This window comes from Euprymna scolopes, chromosome 33, assembly GCF_053919585.1.
Source record: "Euprymna scolopes isolate OS-2025 chromosome 33, ASM5391958v1, whole genome shotgun sequence".
Lineage (NCBI taxonomy): Eukaryota > Metazoa > Mollusca > Cephalopoda > Sepiida > Sepiolidae > Euprymna > Euprymna scolopes.
In genome coordinates this window covers 5620418-5642518 of record NC_136514.1, presented here as the reverse complement: position 1 = coordinate 5642518, position 22101 = coordinate 5620418, and the positions used below count along the sequence as shown (strand labels likewise).

The following is a 22101-nucleotide window of genomic DNA, read 5'->3' as shown; positions in this document are numbered from 1 at the left end:
ACCGGCTTCCTCCAAAGGAGGAAGTGTCAAGGGAATATTAAATTCACAGACGGTCCTCGGTCACCTGTGAATGTTTGGTGCATTTTTGGTCAGGAAGCCACTATCTTCAGACAGCCTGATCTGGTAGTACCAGATGCCCTAACAGGTATTACCACTCTGGGCCAAAGTGGACCTGGCACAGCAATGGTAACTAAGAGGCAATTTCACATTCTCCACAACCCCCGAATGGGGCTCCATCACTGGATGTCTTTTAAGGGCATAGCCAGGACCTACTATGAACTATCCTGCACCAAAATGTTTTAATTTTTTCTTACTTTTTGTATCATGTGGTTCTACTAAAGCTGATTGCTTTATGAATCATTATTGAGAAAGAACGCAGGGTGTTTGAAATATTGAATAAAAAAAATACATTATGGAGAGTAGACGATGCACTGTGGATGCGTTATTGGCAGCTCTCGTTACTCTTGCCTTTCCTAATTTGTCCCTTAGTCCTCATTTTTAATGAGTGATTTTTCTGACAAATGGAGAAAAAAAAGCTGTATTCTAGGTTGGTAGTATTTTGCGTGAACAGTCGCCAGATGATATTGTCCTTTTGACCACTGTACGCTCTTTAACCCTTATCCTCGAGTGGCCTCTAGGCTTTGACAAGTGGTGATTCCTTTGTCCCCAAAAAAAAAAAAAAAAATTTTTATTAGAAAATAAAAAAAATACATTGTTTTTATGCAATTCTTGCTTCTATCGCCAACCACATAGCATGGAAATATAAAACTGTTCAACTGACTCATCCCTAAACGAGATCAATTTGGTTGAATATATCTGACCTTGTGACAATGGCATCACGTTCAACTAGTTTAAATGGTCTCAAAATCTGATTTATAAATTGGACAAAACTAAGAACAGGAGTTTTTTTTTTCTCGTGTTTATAACAGTTATTTGCAATCCAAATTTAAAATCAACGAATTACAATGAACACGATTTTTATTGATCAGAATTTGAGGTGCGTTTAAAGAGCTTCCTGAAATCGTAGCTTCTCTTGATCGATGTCATTCCTTTCTTCTCTAAGGAGACGACGGTGATACGCGCTTTAAAGTGTTTATTAAAAGACGAGCGTGCAAGTGGTGTCATGCATAAGTAAAAATGTGAAAAAAGTGAACTGCTATTTTCATTTTGGTTTGCTATTTTCATTTTGGTTTATTATTTTCACGACTTTTCAAACGATGTAACCTCCGATATTCTTTAAGTTCATCTTTTTGAAATCTGGGTAAATTTTTACGGAATTTTGAATCTAATTTTTTTCATTCTTCTCGTTTCATTAGTCATGAAAAGAATAAAAGTGCTAAGTGATTTTTCGTCTTTATTCTTCATATAAAGAATTACTTAATAGCTTTTCTCTGTTATGGCTGAGATAATGAGAACAATCTACTCTCGTGGTTAAATAAAGGTTTAAGTTCAAAATTCTGTATAGATTAAAGTTTGAAAAGATGTACTTAAAGAAGATCTGAGGTTATATCGTCTGAAATCTTGTGAAAATAACAAGCAAGACGAAAGTAGTAATCCAAATATAACACAAAAAACAACACCAAAATGCATGTGTATGTAATATGCATGTCTATATCATATGTATGTGTTAATTATTTACTTGAAACGTACTCGGTTTGTATATACCAATCGTAATGGATTAAAAACTCTTTCTCAAAGTTCTTTATAATGAAAAAGATTTTTTTTTTTTAATTTTGAAAAAAGTCAAGTTCAATGAATGCCTTTTTTATTGGGCCCCAGAGCATATATAATAATAATAATAATAATAATAATAATAATAATAATAATAATTCTCCAAGTTTCAAATATCAAGTTTCTTTTTTTTTTTTTTTTTTTTTCAGTTGGTCATTTATTATTTTTCAAAAGGTATCAATTGCAATATTGTTTCATATTGGAACTAACAAGTCTACAAAATTATGTTATTGCTGCATATTTAGTCACATACTCTTCAGATGTTTACCTGTTGTCCTAAATGGTGTTTTTATAAGTTTTTTAAGGAAAACATCTGTGAGTATACGACTAAAAATACAACAATAACATAATTTAGCAGACTTGTCAGTCGCAATACGAAACAATATTGTAATGGATACCTTTTGGAAAGTATTAAATAACCAACTGAGAAAACTTGATATTTAGAACTTGGAGAATTATTATACTGCACTATATATATGCGTGTGTATGTATCCTCCAGCTATGTGCAAATAACTTCACTGCTTTGTGGATGCCTTAGCAAAGACGAAAGGAGTAAATCCTGACAAAAGTCTAGTTTGGAGTTCCGATAGGCGGATGGTGAAACACTGCAACACCGCAACTCTAGCAGCTGTGCTAGCTCCGACTGTATTGGCTTGCCTTCTTTCCGTCAGACTTTGTCTGCTATGCTGAGAGGTGGGGACCCTGGTAACTGGGTAAACCTAGATTTCCTTATCGCCTGCCCAGACCTGCATCTGGAGAAGCGACTGCAGTTTCGACTGTATATCCACAGCAGATGCTGCAGTGCATCAGATGCAGAAAGCCATTGTCTCGTGAGTTGAAATGTTACCATCATCACTACACAAAACAAATTATCCTCATCTAAAAAAAATTCGAAATGATTCTAAATATGAACATTTTTTCCACATTTTTCCAAACAAAAAACTGAATGGAAGGTTTTTGTAGATTTCGATTATTCGTATGGATTAAAGTTGCATCCAAAGAAACTCTGGTTAAAACTTTGCGTCTGAATTTTTGAGATGAGGATTGATAATGCATATTATTTGGATCATTTGGGTGTTATTTTCACAACGCTTCAGTCGATGTAACTTCTGATCTTCTTAGAGTGCATCTTGTTGAACTCTGGAGGGGGGGGGATCTGCTCAAACTTTCGAACATAACTCTTTCTTTAATCCATGGGGGGGGGGCTTTAACTTACAACTGAATTTTACCAATTACTTTATCCACTATGTCACAGATCCTTGGGAACAATTTTAGTATGGATTTTGGTAGCTTTAAACTTGCTTTTAGATGCACAACCGCACTATTTATCGCTCTCTTAGCTGATGCACTTTTCACTTTCCCACAGAAGAGAGGTTACAAGCCTGTCTCTGCTTTATCGTTATTTTCACAACAAGTGCTCCTCTGAGCTCCAATCTGTGGTCTCCCCATGTCAAACTTTCGCAAAAAAACCACTCGACTAGCTACAACCACTACCACTAATTTCCCTCATTCCCTATCTGTGCCTAAATCTAAACACATATTCTACGAACACAGCTTCTTTCCTAGAACTGCCCACCTGTGGAACACTGTTCCAATGACCTGCTTCCCGGCCAACTGCAGTGTGATAGCCTTCAAGGCTGATGTAAACAAGTTCTTGTTGAACCGTCCCCTTAAATAATCAAATCGTACTTATACCATTAACGATTTCTACACTACCACTTTACATTCAATAACTCTTATCCTCGAGTGGCCTTTGGGCCTTGATAAGTAGTGACTAAAGTAAAAAAAAAAAAAAAAAAAAATGAACCTCATCGATGGAATAGGGACTAGCTAGCTATTTCAGTGAAACTTATGCAAGTCTGCCATGTGTGAGCTGTAACAGTTGAAGATGCTGATTTAAATTTTGTCCTTTGCCCCCACGCTGTTTACAGAAAGGTAAATTTTTTTGTGTATTTAGGCATCAACAACCTGGAAATATGTTAAACAAGTATTTTATTGTGCGTGGTGGATCGGTGACTTAAGAGTGAGGGAGAGGGCTACTAAGTCCATTTTTTTTTTAAGCAGAAAAAAATGGACTGTTAAAACAAAAATGTGCCTTTAGTTCTCATTTAATTGCCTCCCTACAAGGGCTGAATTAGATGCAAATTGTTTTGATGAACTTGTATCACTTGTGTTCCCTCAATGTACGTACTTCTGACTAATCTGAGAAGCAGCAAAATCCCACCCTTTTACTGTTGAGGTTCCTAGATAACTGAAAACCTTCTGCTCCAATAGCTTCTTTTCTCAGACTGCTAGACTTTGGAATTCCCTCCTTTTTTCCTGCTTCCCTGACTCTACTAACCTGCAGAAGTTTAAATGTAATGTAAACAGATGTCTTGTTGTCGAACTCCCCACAGTCCCTTGTTAAACACAATCCGAAATAGTAATCCCTTACATTCCAAGTGGTAATATGCCTTGTTTGGAATAGAAAAAAAAAAAACTTTAATGTGGGGAAAATCCAGTTCTCTCCCAGAGAACATTCTGGATTGGATCCAGAAAAGAAATAATTACCTTTAGTTTATAAGAATTTTTCCTTTGCTGATCAAAGATAGTTTAGTACTTGTTCCGATACTACACTTTGCTCCTAACCAAATTAACCTTTAAGTTTTTTTTGTTTTTTTTTTACTCAAGTCACCACTTATCAAGGCCCGAAGGCCATTCGAGGATAAGCGTTAATGAATGTAATGTGGTAATATAGAAATCGTTAATGGGGTGAGTTAGGTAGAATTGGATTATTTAAGGAGACGGTTTCAACAAGAACTTGGTTTACATTAGACTTCAAGGTTACCATACTGTAGTCGGCTGGGAAGCACGCCAATGAAACTGTGTTTCACATGTGGGCAGTTCTAGGAAATAAGCTTTGTGGAATCTGTGTTTAGATTTGGGCACAGATATAGTGGTTGTAGCTAGTCGGGTGTTTCTTGTGAAAGTTTTAGTTCATTAATAGTTATTCATTATTATCGAAAATTACATTAAAAACGAAACAAAAAATGGGTTCCATTTCAAATTTCTGATTTTTCTATTGCTGAAAAATTGGTTTCTTTCCGTTTATCTCCATAGGTAACTGTAACCGTAGACTTTTACCTCGGCATCAAACACCTGCATTTTTAATTGCATCTTATATTTATTTCCAAAACTGTAGAATTCACACAGGCTCCATATCTCTTCTGATAAATGAGAAAAAAATGTGCCATAGCGTAAACCATTTCAAAACCACTTAAATTCTTCAACTGTGCGATGTTGATAAGCTTATGAGGAATTCGTATACTGTTATTCTTTGTGCATGTGTTATTTATATTTTTATCACACCCCAAATCAAAGTCGTTATCCATTTTCAGTTTTTGCTCATTTAAGTGTTGTCAACTGAATACTTTATCTCATTGTTAACTATGGATTTTCCTGTGTTTGTATTTTTTCTTTTTGGTCACCCAACAAAGGAGGGATTGGACCTAGTAATTCACTCTCGTTCGCCCGTTCGTACTTTTCTCAATAACCATGCATTGGATTTTTTTTTTAAATTTTGCATTAACATTAGTCATGGTGAAAGTAAATTTTTGCCAGAATGGATTTCCTAGGATAACGCTGGTTGCCCCCGCCCCCAGGTCATTATAGGGATAAAATTGCCCTCAAATCGTTCGTTTGTTTGCACTTTTCTCAATAACCACTCCTTGAATTGAAATTTTGCACAAACATTAGTCATGATAAAAAGTAAATTTTTCACTTGTGGAGGGGAACCCTGCATGCTCGGCGTATTTAATTATTTGCTTGTTACACATCTGGCATCTTGTATGTACTTCCAGATCTGGGGGTTAAATGAGATTATTTGCAAGTTTTTTTTTCTCCTCTTCATTTTGTTCTTTGCTTCTTTTTTTTTTTCATCTTGCTTTTCGCTCCCGCCTTAATTTTTTTTTTTTTTTAAACTAATAAGTCACCATTTATCAAGGCCTAAAGCCTCTTAAAGATGAGGCTTAATGCGTTGATAGTCAATTGAATTACAAAGAATATTAAGTTATGTGCATTAAGTGTTGCAGAACAGGAGACTTCGATGGAATGGCCACATTAAAAAAATAGATCTTGGGTTAGATCTAGAACAGTTGAGGTAGCAGGGTCGGTTCATAGAAAGTCAAGAAAAACATGAAGAAATAAGGATGGAATTCAAAGACGGATAAAATAAAGACTTGGCCCAGAGATAGGTTAGTTTGGAAATAAATTTTAAAAAGCTTGTGCTATTTATGGATCCCATGAAATTCACGAGATATGACGAGGCCATTCCTGCTGTGCTGTGTCTCGGAAGAAGCCACAGAGGAATAAAGACTTCTTTAGCAATGAAGTCCCATGCATCCAAATTAAGGAGGGGGGAGGCATCTACTCATATTCAAACTATCTCTCTTTTGCATAATATTTCTTAATACTAGGACTTGTATTGGAGTCTTTGGAGCATAGAATCAAAGAATTGGTCCTGGACATCACCAGACCTCTGCACACCACTAAGGATAAGACATTATCAAAAGAAAGAATGACAAAGTTTGTTTCTAAAAAAATATTTTTTATTGACAACTTTTTGTAAAACTTTTTGTAATTATTGTACACGAATAAATACAATCTTGTTAAACCTTTTCCTCGAGTGTCTTTTTGTCTCAATAAGCAATGATTCATTAGTATAAAACGATTGTCTGCTTTCTTTCAATTTTTTTCAACCACACCCACTTATGAGGGGTGAATATTTGCACTTTTTGGAAATTTTCAACGTTCTGCTTGTTTTTTCTTATACTCTCTCTCTCTCTCTCTCTCTCTCTCTCTCTCTCTCTCTCTCTCCTCGCGTTTAGTTAAAATCTATTCTGTAGTTTCTGACTCCACGGTGGGGGGGGGGAAAGAGGGGGGCACTTTATTTTAGTTAATTTTTAAATTATACAAATATTTGTTTTAGAAATTCCGAATTCTTTATCTTGTCTGAATTGTTGAGAAAAGAACCGGTAATCTAATCAAACAATTCGCTGGCAGGAAAACTTGCCATTAAACTAAGAAATTACAGCTGACAAAGACAATGTGACCTTTCCAAAGTAGCTATTATAACATTCTTGGGAAACACTGAAATGAGGAAGGTTTTCAGCTTTTATGTTGAGAATTTCCTCGTCGTTACAATAAATTAGTTTTAAAGGCTTCTTCATCTCTCATGAAGAACTAGTGAGATAACCTGGCATTGTCAGGGAGAAATAATTTAAAACTTAGACGATTGGGTCATTTTTTTTTAATCATATTAATAGAAAAAGAATCGCTTATTTTTTTATTTACTTTCAAGGATTTTTAAATTAAATTTATGAGTTTTTGAGATGAGGGCTGAGTGTTTATATTGTTTTGATGGGATTATTGTTCTCATCTTGTGTTATTTGTGCAACGTTTCGGTCGGATTGAAAATATATATGGAGCCAGTAACTTTTCTTTTCTCTTTTCTTTTCTAAACAATAAACAAGATGCCTGAAGACTGTCGAAGGACAGTTCGAACGAAACCAACATTTAAGAAGAATTTGAAATTATATAAACATTTTTAGCTTCTACAATTTGTTTTTTTTAATAAAAATCATTCGCTTTATTTCTTCCTTGGCTTCTGTCTATCTTTCTTGCTGTCTTTTTCCATTTTTCTTTGTCACTCTCTCTCTCTCTTCATTTTTTCCGCTCTTTCTCTCTTTCAGTCTATCTTTCTCTCTCTCCACCCGTATTTCTTCCTTGCTCGTTATTTTATTCCTTCTTTCTCTCTCTTCAGTCCTCTCTCCCTGCTCATTATGAGGGAACCATTTATATTTTTGAAAATTTTCCACATCGTTATTTAAAAAAAAAAAAAGCATTTTGCGCATCTTTTAAAAGGCGAAACTGTCTCACATCTAACAGCATTGTCTGTTGTTCTTGGCATGAAAAAGAAAAATTTCTGCTTAACGATATGTAATATTTCTTCATATCACCAATGGCAATACATTTTTGTCCAAAATCCCTCCATAAATAATGATTTCATATTATTGACCAATGTTAGTACTCCCATAATGTTTCTTATCTTTCGGCTGACAATACTTATCCTCGGGAAGGTTATATCATAACTAAAGGACAGCTACTAAACTGATCATATCAAAACAAAGTTCTATGCAACTTTTATTCCTCATCTTTTAAAATATATATATATATATATATATATATATATATATATATAATATATATATCTGTCTGTTTTCATATTTTCAAACTATCTCCTCCAAAATTAAATCGCAGAGTGGTGCTAGGAACCTCAAATGATTGGATTTTTTACGGGCCGTTCTTTTATGGGTCTTTAGCCCGTTAAAATAGTTTTTAAGGTTAAAATAGTTTTTAAGGCGTCAAAAATAGGTCAAAATTGAAAAAAATCGTTATACATTTTGTACATTCATCTTAATTTATTTTTAATTTTTAATCATTTTATATGCGTGTCACGTTGGTAGTGGTAACGTCACCAGCTTTGAATGCTAAAGTTTCGTTTTTGATTCTAGCTGATGACACCAAATTTTTTTTTTTACTTTTCAAATCACAACTCTATAATAATATATGCGAAATCTCAACAAATTAAAATATCATATCTAAGCATATTTTACCCCTTGCTATTATTTCTTCATAAGTCAAAAGGACCGACGTGAGTTGATTTATTTATTTTATTTTTACAAAGGCATCCCCACTTATCAAGGCCAAGAGGCTACTAGTGGATAAAGGTTAAAGAGCGTACAGTAGACAATTGGACAATAAAGTAATCGTTAGTAATTGAAATTCGGTAAATTTGTTAACTTATATGGAACGGCTCATCAAAAACTTGTTTACGTTAGACTTGAAGACAACCATATTGTAGTCAGCTGGAAAGCAAGAAAATGGAAGACAATTTCATAGACGTGCAGTTCTAAGAAAGAAGCTTTGTTCATGGAATCTACGTTTAGGTTTAGGCACAGATAAAGAGTGGGGGAAATTATTGATAGTGTTTTCGGCTAGACGGGTGTTTGTGAAAGTTTGCCGAGGGGGGGGGGCATAGATTGGAGCTTAGTCAGGCACTTGCCATGAAAATAACGATAAAGCAGAGACAAACCCGCAACATCTCTTATGTGAGAAAGAGGCTGCAAGGAAGAAAAAAGGACATCCCGCACAAGGCTACGAAGTCTATTTTGAACTCTATCAAGGCAGGATGTCCTTTCTAGCAGCTCCTGTCCAGATGTTGCAACAATACTCCATCCTTGCCGTACCTGGCTCTTATATAGATAGAGAATTGCATCAGCAGTGAGACATCTACTGGATTGATAGAAGGATCCCACCATTTTTACAGCGGCCTTGGCAACAAATTTGATATATGTGTTCCATTTAAGATCAGGAGTAAAGGTCAATCCCAGAAGCTTGTCAAAACATGGAGCCTCCCTAAGACGATGGTCATTCATTTCAATTGATGCCAGATGGGGATCAGAGCGTTGATGATGTAAAGATAAAAGCTTGGTTTTAGATGCATTAAAAGTAACAAGCCACTCCTTTCCCCATTGTACCACGTGCTCAAGATCAGAGAAGAGAGAATTTGGTTCTTCCTGAATTTTCTCTTTCAGAACTTTTTTTTTTCTGACGAGTCCATGGAATGAAATATCGAATAGTGTCATACAAATATTGCTGAACAAGCAATCAGTAAACAAAACATCTGTAAAATGTACCATAATTTGTTATTTAGGAAAAAAATTATTAGTATCATGAGTAAAACCATTCGACTTTGAAATATAGCAACATTGTTTATATATATATATATATATATATATATATATATATATATAATTTTTAATACCTACAAACACTGGTGTTTCATCCTTTTGGGAATCATGAGTGCAGGGTGTCATGATTAGTCGGTCGAGAGATGTGAACCTGACCGCAAAGCCATCTCTGACGCCATTACCAAAAAATAAACCACCCGTCCAACATTAACCGCAGAAAGAATATAGCTGAAATTAACATTTATATAAATCATAAATGTCATTGACGAGGATCGAGAGTGATCATGTGATTTTAATATCTAAGTGACCGACTTATTTCATTTCAACGTAAAGAACAATAAGAACCAATTGCTTTGGTCAATTTCAACTTTCAACAAATTTCTCAAATTGACCAATGCAATATGTGTGTGCGCATATAATATATATATGGCAATTAAGCTACACACAATATTCTGTGTAGCTTAATTGCCACATTTTTATAACTTACTACCTAGCTCTACCTATGTATTGAGAACTGTTAATTTGTGATTAAATGAAGTAGTCATATATATATATATATATATATATATATATATATATATATGATATAAAGCTGAATGTGTGTGTGTGTCTGGTCACGAATAAGCTCCTATATGGTTGACTATTTTAAAAAAAACTGATTACATATAATGATAGATGTATCGAGACACAGGAATGGGTATGTTTGATCTGGCAGAACGGTGGTTCATTAAAATTGTGGGGTCTGCGTTCGCGCCTGGTCCACAAAGTATGAAAATAAAAAATTTTAAAATTAAAAAAAAAAAACGTTTACAAGTGTTTTTGATATAGATGTACATAAGAATACTTTGATAAGTATGTTTTAACTTAAATAGGGATGGTATAATAAAATTGTGGGGTCTGCGTTCGTGCCTGACCTCCATAGAATAGAAATAGGCACAAACTTTAATAAAGACTTTTCATATCTATCTGCGTTAGTATACTTTGATAATTGTTTCAGTTTGAAGAAATATGGTATAATAAAATTATGGTGTGTTCGTGCGCGCCTGACCTCCATAGAATGGAAATATGTCACAAAGTTTAACAAGGTTTTTTCATATAGATCCACAGAATATTGTGATAAGTGTTTCAGTGTGAACAGGTATGGTATAATAAATTATAGGGTTTATCTATTTTATTTTTACTTTCATCATATTTTGCTTTGATTTTGATACCCCCAAATTCGAAGCTATCTCTTTACATCCCTTCCTTTTCATAACCTATCATACTTTCATAAATCAGAGTCCATTTTCTGTAGGCTGTTTTTGAACCCAGTCAACGACGGGTATTTTGCTAGTATACATACACACACACACATATATATATATATATATATATATATATATATATATATATATATATATATATATATACTAGCATTTCATCCCGGCATTGCCAGGGTGTTTGAATGTGTATGTTGAGCAAAAAAAAAAAAAAGTGGTAGTAGGAAGGCAGGCTCGAACCCGTACTGCAAAGGAGGAAAAGAACGGGGTAAAACCTAACGTTCATGCTGTTACGACCACCGCCAAACCGGAAGCGACATTTTTAAAAATTAAGGCTAGACAATCTAAAGGAGAGGATAACTTTCAAAATATCGGCAAAAAAAGTTACCCCCTCCCCGCTGTAGAAAAGTGCCTAGTTGAAGGGGAAGATATTAATGTTTTTAATCTATTTTTCGATATTTGTCGTATGATTGGTCGAACTTTAAAACAATACTGATCTTGGTAAAATCCGTCGCCTCTATTGAAAGTTTAAGGCAGACATGCAAACACATACATACATACATTTATATATTAGTAACTAAAAATTTTCGACCCAAACTGATGAAAAAGCTTGCCCTATCTCTGAATATCCTTTATGTAAAATTTCAAATATTTAGACCAGAAATTGTCTGAGTAATTTGGAAGAGACCGCAGCAGAGATCAATGTTTTAAAACTTTGACCCCTATTATGACCGCTTAAAATTGTTTTGGGCTCAAATCAAGTTATTAAGGTAGATCTATGTCCAAGGAATCTATATCTAAAATTTCAAGTGCGTAGACCCAAAATTGTCAGAGGAATTTGGTAGAGTTCTCAAAGGTCAAATTGTTGAACTTTGACCCCTTAATCGCCAAATTTCTGGCCAAAAACCAATCACATCGATTTTCCCAAATCTCAGTACCATGTATATCAAATTTCGAGTCTGTAGACTAAAGATTGACAGTTATTGCGTAGGGAAATGTACGGAGACACACACAGACACGTTCACTTATATATATAGATATATTGCATTAATCAATTTCAATTATTGATAATCGTTCCATTCCATCAACTCTTATCTTCGAGTGGCTCTTGGCCTTGATATATAGTGACTCAATAGTAATATAAAAACCATTCTGAACTGACATTAGAAATTGAACAATTTTTATAATACCAGGATAACTCGCTCATCATTTGCATAAGAAAATGTAAACCAATGCAATAAACCTTCGTATTGTCGTAATTTGAAGCCAAACATTTGATTCGTTTTATGAGTCAGTAAGTTGTAAAGTTTGTAAAACAACACATTTCACCTTAACATTTGTTTGGGGTTAAAACATTCGACAATACACATGAGAAAGAGGAAAAAAAAGAAAAAGAAAAATGGCGGACTTTGAGTTGACTTTGTTGCTAAAGATGAAAGCTTAAATTTGAACAAAGCTTTTTTTGTGCCCATTATATTGTTGATTAGTGGAAAAGGAAAATATCTCCATTGATCCTCTAAACAAACAAAAACACAGAAAATAATAGAGTTGGGAATATTTTGTTTTAAAAATAAATACAATGAGATCCGTCGTATGTTTTTAATAATCTTTCGTGTTTTTTTTTTTTCTATCCAAACGTGTCCCCATAAATACTAGCATTGTTCTTTCATCAGCCTCATTGTTTTATATATATATATATATATATATATATATATATATATATATATATATATATATATATATATAATAAAACATGTTAAAAAACACTTTGAAAAAGAAGTAAAAACATTTTTAATTTTAAAAAGGAAACACTAAGTGGATAGTGGAAAGTATTTCTTCGAAACTCCGGATTAAGGACTATCCACTTGTCTGTATTTTTTAGGGTTTCCTTTTTAAAATTAAATATGTTTTAAACTCTTTTTCAAAGTGTTTCTTTTTAACATGTTTTATTAACTACTTGTTCTTATTATAAGCTCTATCTCCTATTTGGTTTTATCGAGCTTTTACATCTGGTTGAGATTACTTTATAAATATTAAAGAATTAATATTTATAAATTTACTTTAGTTTTGCCATCTTGGATCATTTTGGTAAACTTAACTGTAATTCTTATACATATAAGCAGTTCAGCCCGGCTTTGCTCGGGCCCTATGTACTGTTCATAACTTGCCCTATGTGTGAATACACTTTATGTAAAATTTCAAATGTTTAGACCAAAATTTGTCTGAGTAATTTTGTAGAGCCCACAGAGGTCAATTTTTTTTAAAACTTTGACCTCTTAACATTTTTTTTTTTTTGCTCAAATCAAATTAAAAAGTTTGATCCATGTCCAAGTAACTTACATTTAAAATTTCAAATGTTTAGACCCAAAATTGGAGGAGGAGTTTGGTAGAGTTTTCAAAGGTCAAATCGTTGAACTTTGATCCCTTGACGGCCAAATTTCTGGCCGAAAGCCGATTAAAAAGATTTTCCCAAATCTCAATACTCCTTATGTCAAATCTCGAGTCTGTAGACCGAAAATTGACAGAGTTATTTGGTAGGGAAATGTACACAGACACACAGAGACATTTTCACTTATATATATATATCTCATCCACAGACAGACTGTATCAGAGCTCGGTTCTCTTGTAGAAGACGTCTTCCTGAACTATTTTCGCTTGTTCTCGCTCACATGGCCCTATTCTGACCTTGTAGCTGTGGGCCGATATTTGGACTCTTTTTTTTTTTTTTTTTTTTTTTATCTTTAGCATATTTCAAACTGATATTAATTATTGCACAATAATTAAATTAAAACAAAATAATTTTTCTTATTTCGAATTATTTAATCAATTAAAAATTCCATTTTTTTATTTGATTACTAAATTTAAAAAGCTGTTTTAGTAAATTACCCAACAATTTAATAAAAAAATAATTGTAAAAACTGAATTTAACTTGAAATACTAAAAAAAAAAAAAAGCGTTTTAAATTTAGTAATCAATAAAAAAGTGGAATTTTTATTTGATTAAATAATTCGAAAGAAAAGAAATTGGTAACTTTTTACTTGCTTTCCACCTGAACATTTTCCTTTAAAATGACGACCTGAATAGGTTTTCGGGTAAGTAAGTAGTTTTTCGGATATTAAGCAATATAGTTCTTCATGTTATAAGTGACGGCCATTGTTGTACACACACTGGAAGTAGGAATGTATACCTCTATTTGACCGCCTTTTCTTAATTCCTCAGACAAGGCTCAACTATAATTATCTTAAATGGACTTATGATTATAAATATTATTTTTACAGACATTAATGTTTCATGCTTACATGTTGAAGTCTTTTGTGGTTCTATTTTCACGGTCTATCAGATACAGTAGAACCCCGGGATACGGCATTAAATATTAGTAACAAACTACAGTACAGTATATAATAGACATGTATATAATCAAATAACATAAATAACACCGTAAGGCGGGGCAAATACCGTAACTAGGAGCCGGAAAACATCGTATTTCACATCATAATCTGAAATAACCGTTTCCTAAGGCCACCGTATCCCGGGTTTCTATTGTAACTGAATTATAGCGTAGTGTTTGAAAGATTGTATTTTAAAACATGGTAATACCGTGTCTATTAGTGTGCCATCCTGCAACGTCCAAATCTTGAAGAGAAGAAAATAAAATTTTGCCTTTGTACAGAGACAAGTAAATAGAAACTTATTGAAATAGACCTTTAGTTATAAATAAAATAATTAGTTTGAAAAATAGAACAAAACGTATAATCCACAAATTTGGTAAGTTTGAAGAGACTGTATTATTTGGATTATTCAGACTACTGTGCTGTTTTTTTGCAACATTACGGTCAATTATAACCTCTGACCTTCTTTAGATGCATCTTGTTGAACTTGGAAAACTTTCCGTTGGACTCTGCAATCTGCACAAAAATTTTGAACAAAATACTTTTTTAATCCACGGGGATAGCATGTTCTTGTTCTGTCAGCTATGACTGGTTAAAAGTTCTAAATTCTATTTTGAGTATCGCTCACACTAACGATTGAACCATCAACATTCGGAAGTGTCACTTACAACTGAATATTACCAAGTACTTTATATGTCATGGGTCCCTGAGGATCATTCCAAAAATACGAATTATCAATCCTCATCTAAAAATTCAGAAACAGAAACACTCGTCTAACTGAAACCACTATCAATAATTTCCCCCACTCTTAATCTGTGCTTAAACATAAACGTAGATCCCATGAACAAAGCCTGTTTCTTAGAACTGCATGCCCGTGGAGCTCTCTTCCATTTGCCTGCTTTTCAGTTTACTACAATATGGTCATCTTAAAGTCCAACGTAAACAAGTTCTTGATGCGTCGTCCCCTTAAGTAACCCAATTAACCAAATTTCCACTAACGGTTACTACGATATTGTCCCATTGACTTCTGTACACTCATTAACCCTTATCTTTCAGTGGTCTCCGAGCTTTAATAAGTGGTGACTTCTTTGTATGTGTGTGTGTATGTATAATATATATATATATATATATATATATATATATATATATATATATATATATATATATATATATAAACCAGGATTTTTAAGAGTTTCAAAATTGAATCATAGGATATTTTGATTTTTTTTGTGCTTAAAGCCAGAGTTCTTAAAAATATAGAAATACTAAACTTGATCAGTATTAAGAATTAAAGAAAGAATCTTACACTGATCATAATGTGCTATGCATGACATGCCGCTAAACTCAACAAACCAACTATTCATGTTGGTTTAGCTGCTTCCAATTTAGCAACTGGATTAAGAATGTAAGTAATGCAATCTAGCTATGATTTAAAACATTCTTGTTTTTCTCTTTAAACTTGTGATTTCAGCAAAGCAACACGATGATCAATTAGGTGATCACGTCTCGGGTCAGCCATAATTAGTCTTGTTTGCGTCTGCCTTAACGAACTATACACGCACTTAGGTTTCTGGTATTTTTTTTCTCTTTTATCAGTTATGTAAATAAAAAAAAAATAGGGTTTACTGCTGTTGGTCGTAGACATTAGGCCATGTTGGATTCATTTTTTTGGGGCTCATTAAAAAAGATATCCATCCTATGTTTACACAAACTTTTATTTTATTTATCTATTTTTTTTAATTTGGCATTATCACGTGGACACACTGGTTCTCCTTAGATAACCAAAGTTCAGCAACGTTGAACCTGATCAGTATCAGATGGGTGACCATTTGGGGATATCAGGTACTGTATCTAGGAGGACGTCGATACTTTTGGCAACTCCTGCATCCCAGCTGGCTCAACTCTGTCCTCTTGCTGGATCAGGCTGTTTGAGAGCGAGACAAGAGTGAGGTTGGCTCTGCACAAACCAGTTTCACTTGAAACAAACTCCAAGCGCATGTTATTCATCATCCTTAGGATTAAATCTAAACACATATTTCATGAACAAAGCTTCTTTTCTAGAACTGCCCCCTACCCCTGTGGAACACTGTACCACTGGTCTGCTTCCCGGTTGATTACAATATGGTAGCCTTCAAGGCCAATGTAAACAAGTTCTTGTTGAGTTGTCCCCTTAAATAATCCAAATTCTACCCAATCTACACCATTAACAATTACTACATGACCACTAATTAACCCTTATCCTCAAGTAGCCTCTTGGCCTTGATAAATTGTGGCTGACTTGTGAAAAAAAAAAGATGGTCTTCATTGTTCCAATGGATGAACAACACTGACTTTTGCCTCTTTTATGTATACGGATGAAACCCGTGAAAATTCCATGGCAAAGAAAACAGATTTTAATATAATTTTTATCTCCGTACTAGCAGGCATTCCAAATATTGCCCGGGAATAAATGAGGATCTGTATTTGCTTTTGCCCCAAGCTCTGTTATTTTTCTCCATTTTTTTTTTTTTTTTTTTTTTTTTTTTTTCTTAATTTCTATAATTTTAAAGTTTTACAGATAAAAATGGATGCTTGGTCCGACAAATATTATCGTGAAACTCTTTATTAGAAAATCAATGTCGCTGTTATGGATAGAAGAATTGGCATATCATAATTATTAATGCATTACAGGAGATTATATCCAAAGGCGAATAAGTGTGTGTGTATATGTGTGTAGTACATGAATGACAGCAAATAGTGTAAGAAATGAGGATTACTCAAAGTAGACATTTTATTGACAAGAAGGCAACACATAGAATGATACAAATTACATCAATCAGTCTTAGTCCGATATTATTTGAGTTTGTGGGTCACTACTATCACAGACAGAAGTAATGTATCTCCATCTTTTACCTGGATTCATAATCATCCTTTCGTTGGTACCTGCCAGCATCTATCTCCTCCTGCTCCCACATCTCCATGCAAGAACTCACATAACAGAAGTAAAAGGAAGGAGGTAATTCCACTTGAAACAGAAAAGGAGTTAGCTCCCTTTGATTGTAATTCTGTCATCCTAATAGTTGGCATTAGATTTCTCAGAATATTTTTGGATTTTACTATTGTGCTTTGATTTTAATCACATCCCTAATAACAATTGTGTGTGTGTGTGGGGGGGGGGGAGAAACAAGGCAGTGGCGCTGGGAAGTAGAGTAACTGAAAAACTCTTAGGGCCAACCTTGAACTATTGAATTGTTTTGTGTTTATGGTTCTTGAGTGCAAATGCGGACTCCATGATATTAATGCAAAGCAAAAATTTAAATATTTTCAAATCACTTTGTTATGAAATCGGTTAAACTAATTTCTAGTAATTAATAAGTTTTGAATAATTATTAGTAAATTGCATGCAGAAAAACGAAAATTTAATGTAAGTAATTATATTATTATTATTATTATTATTATTATTATTATAATTTTTATTATTATTATTATTATTATTATTATTATTATTATTATTATTATCATCATCATCCTCCTCCTCCTCCTAAAGGTGATTTAATCAACACTTGTTTTCTTGATGTTTTTTAGCTAATATAATTTAAAAAAAAAAATTGGGAGAAGGGCGATTTTATTTTTATTTTTTTACAAAGGAGTTATCACTTATTAAGGCCCAAAGGCCACTTGAGGATAAGGGTAAATGAGTGTATGACAATATCATAGTAATTGTTAGAGCAGAAATTTGAGAAATTGGATTACTTAAGAGGATGGCTCATCAAGAACTTGTTTACGTTGGACGACCATATTGCAGTCAGCTGGAAAGCAGGGAAACAAGAGAGTTCCAAAGGCGTGCAGTTCTAATAAAGAAGCCTTGTTCATGGAATCTATGTTTTAGGTTTAGGCACAGATAAAGAGTGGGGGGGATTTATAGTAGTTTCGGTTAGGCAACTATTTTTTGTGAAAGTTTGGTAAGGGGGGAAACATAAATTGGAGCTCAGACGAGCACTTGGCATGAAAATAATGATAGAGCAGTGACAGGCTTGAGACGTCTCTTTTGTGGGAAAGAGGTTGCAGGGAAAAGAAAAGGGCATTTCCTACTAGGCTACGAAATCTATTTTGAACTCTGAACAAATTGCGATGAAGGTGGTATCCAATTCAAATCTCATTTTAATATTTTTAGTACTAGGACTTGTACTCGAGTCTTTGGGCATACAATCAAGGTGTTGCCACAGAGCATAACCACACCATTTATCTCCAGACAGAAAGCGAAATCATTCCCTGCAGACTACAATATGGTCGTCTCTAATGGCAACAAGTACTCGCCATAAACCGTTCCCCATAAGTAATCAAATTTTGCCTGTTCCATTCATTATTTAGTCTTCTCATAATCTTCTTTATTGTTAAACTGACAATCCATCAATCTCGTTAGCTGTTATCCTCTAGTGAATTTTGACCTTGATAATTGGTGACTCATTGTTAAAAAGTTTTTAAAAATTCCTCATCTTTTGTGTTGGTTGACGCATTATGGAAATGTATTTTGCAAGCTGGCATGATTTTCAAATGTTATCCTTTGCAATTATTCTTTTGGAATTATTTTTTTTTTTTAACATTTTTTTTAGCCATTGTTCTTACTTGATGATTATTGACTTCATAAGCCTGGCTTTGCCTTTTGCAAGTCCGCAAGCGGCTTATATCCGAGCTGATGTTCTTAAACGGTTACATCTAAATACTGATTAGTTTCAACACTAACTACTTGTTGATCAGACGAAAACTACTGCATTTGATCAATGGCTTAAGCAGTTGAAGTGAAGGAGGCCGAGTCTGAGAGCAAATCCATTGAAAATTGGAAATGAAAGAATAACTTAAAGTGATATATTATGAAAAATGATTAATTTGCCACCAAACATCAATATTTTTGTGTCTTTTTACTCCCCCCCCCCCAGATATGGCTTACTTCTACCAAATGACTTCCTTCGTTCTGGGCCCTGTCGGTGGGGCATTAGAATATGCAGACTGCCCCCCCTGCAGAGGGTAAAAGTCCCTCAATGGGGGTCCTGGATATGACCTTAAACTATATCCAGTGGTGAGGCCCCAGCTTGTGGGCTTTGGGGAGTGTGGAGCCACCCTTTAATTACCATTGCTCCCAGGTCCACTCTGACCCGGAGTGGTAGTACCTGTTAGGATTCCAACTATGCGTTAAATAGAAACTGACGTGAAAACAACAAATATATTCTATTAAAAAAAATTTTTCTTCAAAATCTTTGGATTCGGCATTAAATAACCCGAAAAGGGTTGATATGCCGTAAAACAAAAACAACCAACCAACCAATCCTTCGTTCTGACATTCTTCCAGATCCATTATCTAAACTTGTATATATTTTTAATACTTTCTTATATTCATTTGCCACTTCTCTCTTAAGAAGCCAGACATTTTAATACACAAACTAAAAAATGAATATAATGAAAATTGGTCAACTCTAAAAAAAAATAAAAAATAAAGCGATGTAGTATGATTAGTCTTGGGATGATTAATCGGAATTTGAATCAGGAATTGTAAAAATGGGAACTTTTGGGGGAATCTGTTATTGGAAAATTTTTTGCCTATTTTTTGATGCCAAAAGAATATTTTTAAAACTCAATAAAAATAAAGATAGAGACGATGTCCGTTCGTAAATCTGAGATATTACGATCTACGAAGTATAAGAAAACTTCTCCATAAGTGTAATCTTGTTGAGAAGGCCGATTGGGGGAGGGGGAGGCCCTTTGTAGACGTATATAAACGTGTGCACCCATTTTACCTTTTATATAATAGACTAGCCGGGGTGCCTGGCATTGCCTGGGTGTTTAGAAGTGTGTGTGGGGGGGGGGTAAATCAAAACAAAGCAAATTAATAACCCTGTTTAACTATTATAAAATGAAAAAAAATGTTAAAACTTCTTTTAAAAAAAATCAGAAACAAAAAACAGCGAATGTGATGGGAAAAAAACGGACGTAATGCAAAACGAACGATGTTAAAACTTCTTAGCGGGGTTGACCGGGTGTTCAAAAAAAAAATCTTTTGGGGAAGGAGTTAGGCTCGAACCTGAATCCTTAAGGCAAAAGTGAAAAAAAAAAGGTGTGATTACTTGCCTCGACCCTACTGAGGTAGGGACATGAGAATGGATAAAATTTAGTATTTAAAAATTGAATTGACAGGTGCATAAATTTAATGAGGTCAAACATCAATCCCGCAGTTAAGTTTGGCTGCAAAGCAGTTTTTTGGTTTTGTTTCCCTAAGATGTTGGGTTGGGGGGAAAACCAGCCCCCATAAAAAATGAGGGTGTCCAAATGAGAAGCAATAACCCTATTTAAATATCATAAAAAAAAAACAATATTAAACGCTTCTTTTAAAAATCGGGAAAAACAAAATAAAAAATAAAAAAATAGCAAACGTGATGGAAAAAAAAAAACGAATGTGATGCAAAACTAACGATGTTTAAACTTCTTAGCGGGGTGCCCAATGTTTGAAAAAAAAATGTTTTGGGGAAGGAGGAAGGCTTGAACCCGAATCCTTGAGGCGAAAGCGAAAATAAAAAACTTGATGACTTGCCTCGACGCTACAAAGGTAAGGGAATGAGAATGGATGAAATTTAACGATTAAAAAGTGAATTGGCAGGTATGTGAATTTAACGAGGTCAAACATCAATCCCGCAGTTAAATTTGGCTGCGAAGCAGTTTTTTTGTTTTTTTTTCTCCCCAAGATGATGAGGGGGAAAACCAGCTTCCCATAAAAAATGGGGGTGTTCAAATGAAAAGCAGTTGTCTGATATGACGGTTTTCCCCACATTGATCAAAGTTGATTTGCTTTCTGGATGTCTCCGGCGGGAAAGTTGAGGAACTGTTTTCATTTCGATTAGTTTCACTTTATTTATTTATTTATTTATATTAAAAAGATTAGATTCACTTTATTTATTTATTTATTTATTTATACTAAAAAGATTAGATTCACTTTATTCATTTATACTAAAAAGCCGAACAAACATACGACACAGCGAAATAGCGGAAATTTTATAAAAGTCAATCAAAATAAATCTAGATGCGATATACGTTTGCAAATTGTACATCTTTTGGCCTTTTGGCCAAGATCAAAGTGTAGTATCTGTTCTTTATATGCGGCACTTCCATTTCTCGTTCTCTTTCAGTGGAGGAGAAATCCTTCACGACTGAGACAATTTTTATTTTTGTACCTTTTCTCCACGTTAAAAAACGACCCTGGTGTCTAACTCTGTCCCGTGGGGAGGCATAGTAAATAGGTACAATCTAGACGATATATATAAAGTTCTAAAGAATAGTAACTACCCCCCCCCCGAGAACCGGTAAATACTAGAGGATGACCTCCAATCTGTAGGGGAATGGGGACAAAAATGAATAGTCACATTCCATGCTGCCAGGACTAAACTTGTTTCATTCAATAATTACAAGAATTCTTCTCTACCACCAATAGCAGTGGCCAAAGATTCATTAACTGAAAGTACCTCTTTTAAATTCCTCTGCCTAACGTTCACAGGAAACATGAGTTGGAACAATTACATTGAGAACATTGCCAGGATCGCTGCGAAGAAGGGAGGCTCTCTCTACCGTGCTAGAAAGCTACTAATGCCCAAAAGTATCCTGTACCTTTATAAGGCCACCATTCGCCATGTATGGAATATTGTTGTCATATTTGGGCTGGTGCATCTGCTACTAGTCTCTCACTCTTAGACAAGGTCCAAAAGAGTTTCCAACCTGATAGGTCCTGAACTGTCATCTAAGCTTCAGCCTCTGTCCCACCGACGAAATGTTGCATTCCTCTGCCTGTTCTAGAAGTATTTTAATGGTGAATGCTCTGACGAACTGCAAGCACTTGTGCCCCCACAACGTAAATACCCTCGACAAACCTGAAAAGCAGCTAAATCCCACCCCTTCACAGTAGAGATCCCT

At 34.3% G+C, this 22101-nt stretch overlaps 1 protein-coding gene and 1 pseudogene across 3 annotated transcripts in view; both read left to right on the top strand.

The window, feature by feature from the left end:
• LOC145258119 (PP2C-like domain-containing protein CG9801) overlaps positions 1-22101 on the top strand; it is a 372863-nt gene that overhangs the window by 32858 nt on the left and 317904 nt on the right. The gene's annotated exons all lie outside the window — the stretch shown is intronic.
• Positions 21244-21373, top strand: LOC145258510 (U2 spliceosomal RNA; annotated as a pseudogene).